The sequence below is a fragment of the Rhinopithecus bieti genome, unplaced genomic scaffold (assembly GCF_001698545.2).
Source record: "Rhinopithecus bieti isolate Rb0 unplaced genomic scaffold, ASM169854v2 scaffold_13351, whole genome shotgun sequence".
Taxonomy (NCBI): Eukaryota; Metazoa; Chordata; class Mammalia; order Primates; family Cercopithecidae; genus Rhinopithecus; species Rhinopithecus bieti.
Window position 1 is genome coordinate 2,178,777 of NW_016807514.1, and position 8,520 is coordinate 2,187,296.

The following is an 8,520-nucleotide window of genomic DNA, read 5'->3' on the forward strand; positions in this document are numbered from 1 at the left end:
CCCCACCCCACCCCTCTCCACCCCGCCCCGCTCTGCTGGGCTGAGCTGCTGAGGAGAGGGGTGGGAGGGGGAGGTGCCAACCCAGAACCCAGTGTTTTGGGAGCACCCGTCCCGCCCTGGACTGGGCCTCCTTTCTCCTTTTCCCCAGTAGCCACACTGCCCACCTCCAGCAGACCCACATCCCGGAGCAGTGGACCAGCGAGGCACTAGCAGAGGCGGCCCCGTGGAGCCCGCCTCTCCATTCCAGCCAGAGGGGACCCAGGCCTTTGGTGACTACTGAGGACACTTCATGGGCCCAGAGCTCTTGGTACTGCCCTTCCTCTGAGGGCCGTGGAGGGCTGTGGACAGCCCAGCAACCTGTTGCTCTTGGAGGCTGGTGTGGCGTTGAGGAGGGAAGCCTTGCATGGACGCTGGAAGAGAGGCGCCGCCTGGCCTGGCTCTGCAGAACCCAGGGGCACGCTCTGGGCCTGGGCTGAGAAAGCCCCACTCTCCCTGCGGCTCTGAGTCGGGCCGAGGACAGGTGTGGGCGCCAGTGTGGGCGCAGGTGCAGGCACAGGGCCACTGTCCTCCAGGCAGGCTTTTTGGTGCTAGGCCCTGGGACTTTAAGTTGCCCAGCCCGTATTTATGTAAAGGTATTTATGGGCCACTGCACATGTCCCCTGCAACCCTGGGATCAGCTGGAAGCTGCCTGTCATCTCCTGCCCTATCCCCAGAAACCCTGATTCAGGTCTGTAGGGTTCTGTGGGCTCACCAGGCTGCTGGCTCCGGTACCATGTAAACCCAGGAAGGTAAAGGAGCAGGCAGCCTCCTCGTGGCCTGTGTGTTTGCTGCATTACGTGGACTCTGTGTGGGCTCCTCCCTGAGGCCTGGCCAGGATAAGGGTGCACACAGGGACCTCTCAGTGTACCTGGGACCCTTTGCAAGGGTGGGGGTGCCACACAAGTGAAGAAGTTGGGACTCATCTTAGTTCCCGGTGCTACTGGGGAGAGCGCTGGGGCTGCATTCATTACCACTGAGACACCCTGAGACCCAGAGAGTGGCTGGCCCCGAAGAATGGCCCAGGGGGAGGAAGGCTGGTGTGGAGGGGCAACCTGGACTGAGGCCGAACTCCCTTGGGCCCACCCCACCCACTGCTACCTGAGCATCAGCAGTCGGGAGGAGGGCAAAATCACAGGGACAGGGGCGGGGACTCCCTGGGTGAGTACAGGCCGACCCTCCCGAGCACCTGGCACTCATGGGCTGAGGCTGATGTCTCCTGGAAGAAGGGCCCAGAGTGGACGGTAGAGGCAGAGGGTAGAGGCGGTGGCTGGGGATTCCTCTGCAGGGTGGGGTGGCCAATGGAGAGGGCTGCACTCAGACTGCAACACAGGACGCTCTCTTCCTTGAGAAGGCCCCTTTAGGGTCTGGGCTGCTGTCTCCCATTACTCTAAAACCAGCCAAGGTAGCTGAGGCCCCAGGGCAGAGGATTTCACCAGCAGCAGGAGGAGGAGTCCAGTGAGCTTGGTTACTCACAGACGGCAAGGGAGCTGTCACAGAGGAAGCCGACGAATGGACTGCCGTGGGAGACTTTGAAGTAAAACAGTGATAAGGGAGGGCAGGATGGTGGGGATGCAGGAGCAGCAGACAGAAAGAGATGGACTGCGGTGCAATGGAGTGTGGAAAACGCACACCTGGAAATGAAGCATCCAGCAGATGGGGTGAGTGGATACAGCCCAGGAGATTCTCCCAGTAATAGCAGGGAGGCGTAAAGAGAGACAACATACAGAAGATAGACGAATGGAAATGGATAAGGGAGGTGTTCATTCACCTCCATCTAACTGCAAAATACAAAAATAAGAAGTCATTGACATGAAGCAACGATGACCAAGACATTCTCAGATCTAAAGGTGAATGATCTCAGTCAGACTGGAAATGCACAAGGTGGAAAAATAACAAAAAAGCCATAAGACCTTGAAGAACATCAATGTCAAAGATAAATTCTAAAGCCCCAGAGAAAAAAGAATGGGAATCGAATTGACCTCAGACTTTACGGGAGAAACACGGGGAGCCAGAAAACTGTGATGTTCCATCCTCAGAGTTTGAAGGAAATATTTGAAGCCTGAATTTTATGTCCAGCTAAACTATCAAGAGCATGCAAAGTCCATGTTATTCTTAGGCCTTCAAGGCCTCGGCCATTTTTCTACAGAAAAGCCTGATTTGAAATGCTCTTAGAGACGTTCTCCAGCCAGAGAGAAAGCAGCCAGGAGGGTGCTAGGAGATATTCAGTCACCACAGTTCCCAAATGGCCTAGCAATTCAGAGAATCAAAATATCCCCATTACTCCCCAATGGGAACACCCGACAGTCTCAGCATGGTGTGAGGGTGTGGACAGGGGCAGGTGCCAATCACTCATCCCGCTCCGTGAAGACGCATGTTCAGCTACAGGAAACCGTGAGGCAGGCTGAGCTGCTGCCCACCCGGAGGAAATCCCAGCTACCCAACCGCAGTCAGGAACGGAGGAGAATGAAGAATAACTGGAAAACGGGCTCACGGATCCTAATGTTAACGGTTACAAATGACGATGGAAAAACAAACTCCTGACCGTATATTATATAGTTTCAAATAGGTAGAAGGAGGATATTGGATGTTCTCAACACACATAATAAATGTTTGAGACGATGCTATGCTCATTACTCTGATTTGATCACTAGACATCCCATGTATCAAACATCACTGTGTATCCAATGAATGACTATAATTATTGTCAATTGAAAACATTAAACAGACTAGACTGCATTAAAAATATACAAATAGTATTTTCACTATAAAAGACATGCTTCAAAGGGTAGAAATACAGACACGCAGAGTAAACCAAAGGAGAATTGGGGCAGGCATATGAATATTTCAAGGTGAGAAGCATTGTGACAGTCTGTAAATGTACATACACATATACGCACCCAACGAGGCTCAAACATTCATTCAGCAGCGATGGATAGAACAGGTCGAAATAAATCGCTGTCATGGGTGATTTGAATGTACGTTTTACAAAAACCAATAGGTTGGCCGGCCGTGGTGGCTCACGCCTGTAATCCTAGCACTTTGGGAGGCCGAGACGGGTGGATCACGAGGTCAGGAGATCGAGACCATCCTGGCTAACACGGTGAAACCCCGTCTCTACTAAAAAATACAAAAAACTAGTCGGGCGAGGTGGCGGCGCCTGTAGTCCCAACTACTCGGGAGGCTGAGGCAGGAGAATGGTGGGAACCCGGGAGGCGGAGCTTGCAGTGAGCTGAGATCCGGCCACTGCACTCCAGCCCGGGCGATAGAGCGAGACTCCGTCTCAAAAAAAAAAAAAAAAAAAAAACAATAGGTTAAGAAGGTGCGCTTTATAAAAACCCATTGGTTAAGCAAGTAAGTTAGCAACGATAACCTGAATAAGCTTGAACACACATGGTACATCTGTATTTATCCTTACGTGTTTACTGTATTGACGTACACATACCTTTCAGTGTAACAATATGTATGAAGTTAAGGGGTACATGTGCAGTTTTGTTGCATGTACATATCGCATGGTGGAAAAGTCTGGGCTTTAGTGTTACCATTACTGAATAGTGTACATATCTGCCCATGAAGTAATTTCTCATCCCTCCCACCCTTCCAGTCTCCAGTGTCTGTTATTCCACTCTCTGTCTGTCTGTACATGTTATTTAGCTCTCACATATAAAGGAGAGCATGCAGTATTTGACTTTGTTTCTGGGTTATTTCACCTAAGATAGTGGTCTTCAGTTCCATCCATGTTGCTGGAACAGTCACGATTTCATTCTTTTTTATGACTGAGTAGTCATCTATGGTGTGTGTGTGCATGCAAACAGTGCATGTCCATACTACATGGAATGTATATATATATATGTACAATTCACACATGCGCGTGCACACACACACCTCCACACACCACATCTTCATCCAGTCATCCACTGATGGACACAGGTTAATTCCCCATCTTTGCTAGTGTGAACAGTACTGTGATAAACACATAAGTGTGAGCATCTTTTTGATATAATGAATTCCTTTCCTTTGCATAGATGCCCTGTGGTGGGATTGCTGGATCGAATGGGATTACTATTTTTAGTTATTTGAGAAAAACCATAGCATTTTCCATATAGGCTAAGCGAGTTCACATTCCCACCAACAGTGTATAAGCATTTCCTTTTGTCTGCATCCTCAACAACTTGTTATATTTTTTGACATTTTAATAATAGCCATTCTGACAGTGTGAGATGATATTGTGGTTTTATTTTTAATTTTTTTGGGACAGGGTCTCACTCTGTCACCCATGTTGGAGTGCAGTGGCACCATCTCGACTCACTGCAACCTCTGCTTCCCAGGTTCAAGCTGTCCTCCCACTTTAACCTCCCAGGAAGCTAACTACAGTTGTGAGCCACCATGCCCGGCTAATTTTGTATTTTCTTTTGTAGAGACGGAATTTTGCCATGTTGCCCAGGTGGTCTCGAACTCCTGAGCTCATGTGATCTGACCGCCTCAGCTTTCCAAAGTGCTGGGATCACAGGTGCGAACCACTGCACTCGGCCTCATTGTGGCTTTAATTCACGTTTCTCTGATGATGAGTGATACTCACACTTAGATTTCTGTGTATAAACTTTACATTCAGCAAGTGGAGAATAATGGAATGCTTAAGAAAACCAAAATTTCCTTCTTTGAAGACTAAGAAGCAAGAAAACACCTGGCAAGACTGATTTTTTAAACACAAGAGAAAAAAATACAGAAGAATCAACTGCAGACACAATAGAGAAGAAGGCATAAAAATTGTGAGCAACTATCTACCAATCACTTGGAAAACACTTAGAAAAATGATAAACTGGGGGAAAAATGCCGAGACTGGTGTAAGTAAAGGTTACAATTGCAAATCAGGTGGTGGCCTAAGAAGAGAGAAGGAGCCACGGGAGAGGGACTCCTCCCTCTGCTCAGCCCCAGGAATCCTGGCACAGCTGTAGCGTGCATGGTTACACCAGGTGTACACCACACGCTTGTCAACCAGGACTCGTTCCAGAGATTTTAAATGGCGGAAAAACAGCTCATCTCATCCCACAAAGGCAGCGGAAACTTGGTTCTAAAACCAAGAGAGGACAGTAACAAGGAAAGATAACTGCAGACTCATTCCATGCAGGCAAAAATCCTAAATCAAATATTAGCTATCCAAATAGGAGTATTTTAGCAAGAACACTGACCTGACCGAATGGACCAGATCGAAATCAAGGACAATTTCACATCAGAAGATGCGTCGGTGCATTTGGGTGAGAAGAGAAATCAGATGACTGTATTGATGGCAGCAGAAAGAACGTTGGACAGAGTTCAATGCCTGTTTGGGACAGAAATTCTTGGAAACCTGCCAAAGGACCTTTTTAAATAGTGGTTAGGTGCAAATGTCATGTTTAGGGGAGAAACCGATGAATTCAGGTCTGTCCAAAAGATGCCGCCCAGAAGGGCCTGCCGTGCCCACTGGGGTGATGGTTGTCTGGTCCTGCTATACCTCCTCCCAGCCTTCCACTCTTCACAGCCCTGCCGTGACATCCCCATCAGAGCACAAACTCCAGAGGCAGGGGCTTAGCTGCACACCTGGACCACCTGGAACTGGACCTGGGTAGAGCACGATGAGTGCTGTCACAAGAGTGAATAAAGTCAAATCAGAAGATGCTGGCATCAGCCTCGCTGCCCCCCACCGCCCTAGCAGAGCCCCAACGGCTGCAGGCAGACCTTCAGACGAGGAGAAGCAACTCAGGTATGAGGATTCCAGAGGAAGACACACCTGCCGTGGTTCTCAGGGGACAAGATTCTCTCCACAGAAAACCCCAAAGTGTTAACAGACATTGTTACAGCTGATAAGAATTCAGCAAGGTTGGCAATAAAATCCTATAAATCATGGAAAATGTACAACATTTGCTTCAACACCAACAATAACCAACAAGAAAACTACAAAATTAGACACCGCTCAGCATCGCAACAAAACCTGTAAATCTACAGGAATGTATCTGGCAAAAGAATTTCTGGATTCTTTCAATTCTTCTAATAGAGTTTATAAAGACCTCAAAAGGCCTGAACAAATGACAACTGGAAGGCAAATGTGACATGAAAAACGTCACATTTTTCGCAGCTATGTCGGATGCGTTCCAGTTTGCTGGAAAGGCCTAGCAACGGAGCCCACAGGTGGCATCTGGTGGGCAACCTGCCATGTCTAAAACAAAGGTCTGGGGTCAAGAATGGCTGAGCCGAGCCGGAGGAGGATTGAGCTGAGCCGGAGAGGGAAGGACCTAGCCGAGCCGCAGAGGGGAGGAGATGGGCAGAATTCACAGAGACTCCACAGCCAAGGCCAAGTGTACAGAGAAGGCCCGTCCCGCCAAGACCAGAGATCTGCCCATCAAAACACTGGTCAACGGCTTACTCCCACCAGCAAAAGTTGGAGGCAGAGGGCTCTGAGTGAATGTGGGGTGAGGATCCCCCCAGGAACCACTGGGGTCCCAGGGCCAGCCCTGGAGCCGGCGGCAGTCCGGGCATTGGAGGCCCTGGGGCCCAGCCAGCAGTGCTTCTGCCAGACACCAGGTGGCGCGAGAGGAAGGCGTGCAGCAGTGGGGAAGGGGAGTGCCTGCAGAGGACACCGCCAGGGCGGGGCATGTTCCGGAATGTTCCAGAGGGGCCAGATGATCAGAGAGCCACTCAGATAGATCCTAAAACATGGATGGGCAAGAGCAGGAACTAGGATGAGGTCATGTGAGTGCGCACCCGGTGTACAAATTCTCTGCCGGTCACAGGACAGCAGTAGGGGCTCTGTGGGCTGAGGACACACATGGCACACGGGACAGGGTGGTGGGGACATGGGGGTGGGATGGAGGGACATGCTTACTGTGGGACTCCAGATCTGACAGGTGACAGACCCAACTCCGTGCCTGTATAGACAGACTGGTGGCCTGTCCCATCTCTGGCTGGACGGAGGGACCGGTGGCCTGTCCAGTCTCTGATGGTTGTCCTGGCCTAGCTGGGGCGGCCTCGCCCACCTGGCTTCTGTGCCCCTGTGAACCACACCCCCCTTGCTTGCACAGCCCTGGGAGAGGTTAGGTGATGCCTGTCTGGACCCAGCAATGTCACTCTATGCCCGCCCAAGGCTGGGCACTGAAGTTTGCCAAGATGAACCCCAGCCCTCGGCCTGGGCTGCCCCGAGCCTGGGCTATTCTGCCCTGGGTGGCCTTGGGGACGGGGCTTGGGTGCAGGGCCTCAGCAGCAGCCCCCTCCCACTGCCCTGCATCCACACAGCCCCCACGGCATCCCAGGCCAACCATGACCTGCAGGATGGGCTGGGACATCAAGCACTGCTGGCACCCTGGCACCCTACTCGGGGCACAGGACTTGTTGGCTAGAGGGGTGTCTTTAGAGCCCTGATAGCCCCCTGCAGTGGGGCCCACTGACCCCTGCGGTGGGAAGAGGGTCTTTGGGCCTCAGTTTCACCCCCTGCAACAGGAGGGTCTGGACCTACCCAGGCTATGCGGCTGCACAGGAGGGCTGGGCTAGGCGAGTCCTGCCTCCCGGGACCCCTCTCCCGCTGAGCCGGTGTGGCAGGAGCCCCCGCAGGACCCCTTTTATCTGGGGACTGTGGGCGGGGAAGTGTCCCTGGGTCCCAACACTGAAGTATGGGACGGGCTGAGGTTCCATGAGGAGAGTGAGCAAGAAGACCCCGGGGAGGGGTGGTCGTCCTGGGGGTCCAGGCGGGCTCTGTCCTGCTGAGGGGGCCATGGCACCCGGGCCAGTGAGGGCAGCACCCCAGGCTGAGCAGGGGCCCTCAGAGGGGCGTGAGCTGACACTGGTACTGGGGACAGGGCTACGCAAGTCTGTGGCCCCCTCTCCTGATGCCCCTCCTGCCCAGAGGTCTCGTCCCTGCCTGGGCCCCCACACCTCGTTGGCAGCCCAGGTCTGCGCTTCCTGACTCCAATTGGAGGGGTTCTTGTCCTGAGCAGGCATGAACCGGGCCCTGCCCCAGTTTCCCCAGATGCCCCCAACAGCCAGGCCGCTGCCACAGCAGGACAGCCACCCAGCCTGGGCCCGGACCCTGCCACAGCAGGACAGCCACCCAGCCTGGGCCCGGACCCTGCCGCAGCAGGACAGCCACCCAGCCTGGGCCCGGACCCTGCCGCAGCAGGACAGCCACCCAGCCTGGGCCCGGACCCCTCCCTGCAGGCTGAGCAGTATCATGCCCGCTGAAACGCAGGGGCTGCTGTAGCCACTTGCAGACGGAACAGAGGTGCAGAGGCTGAGTCACCTGCCCCAGGTCACATACGCGAGTGAGGTCACAGAGTCAGAGGCCAGGCTTTCCAGACCCACCTTGCTCCATGAGCTGAGCATGAACTTGGCAGTGAGAACCACCAGGAGGCTGCAGGGCAGCTGGGTTTACGCGAAAATGCTGCCCCCTGGCCACCACACACACGCACACAGAGACAGGCAGGCTAGCACATGTGCACACACCACATGCCAACACAC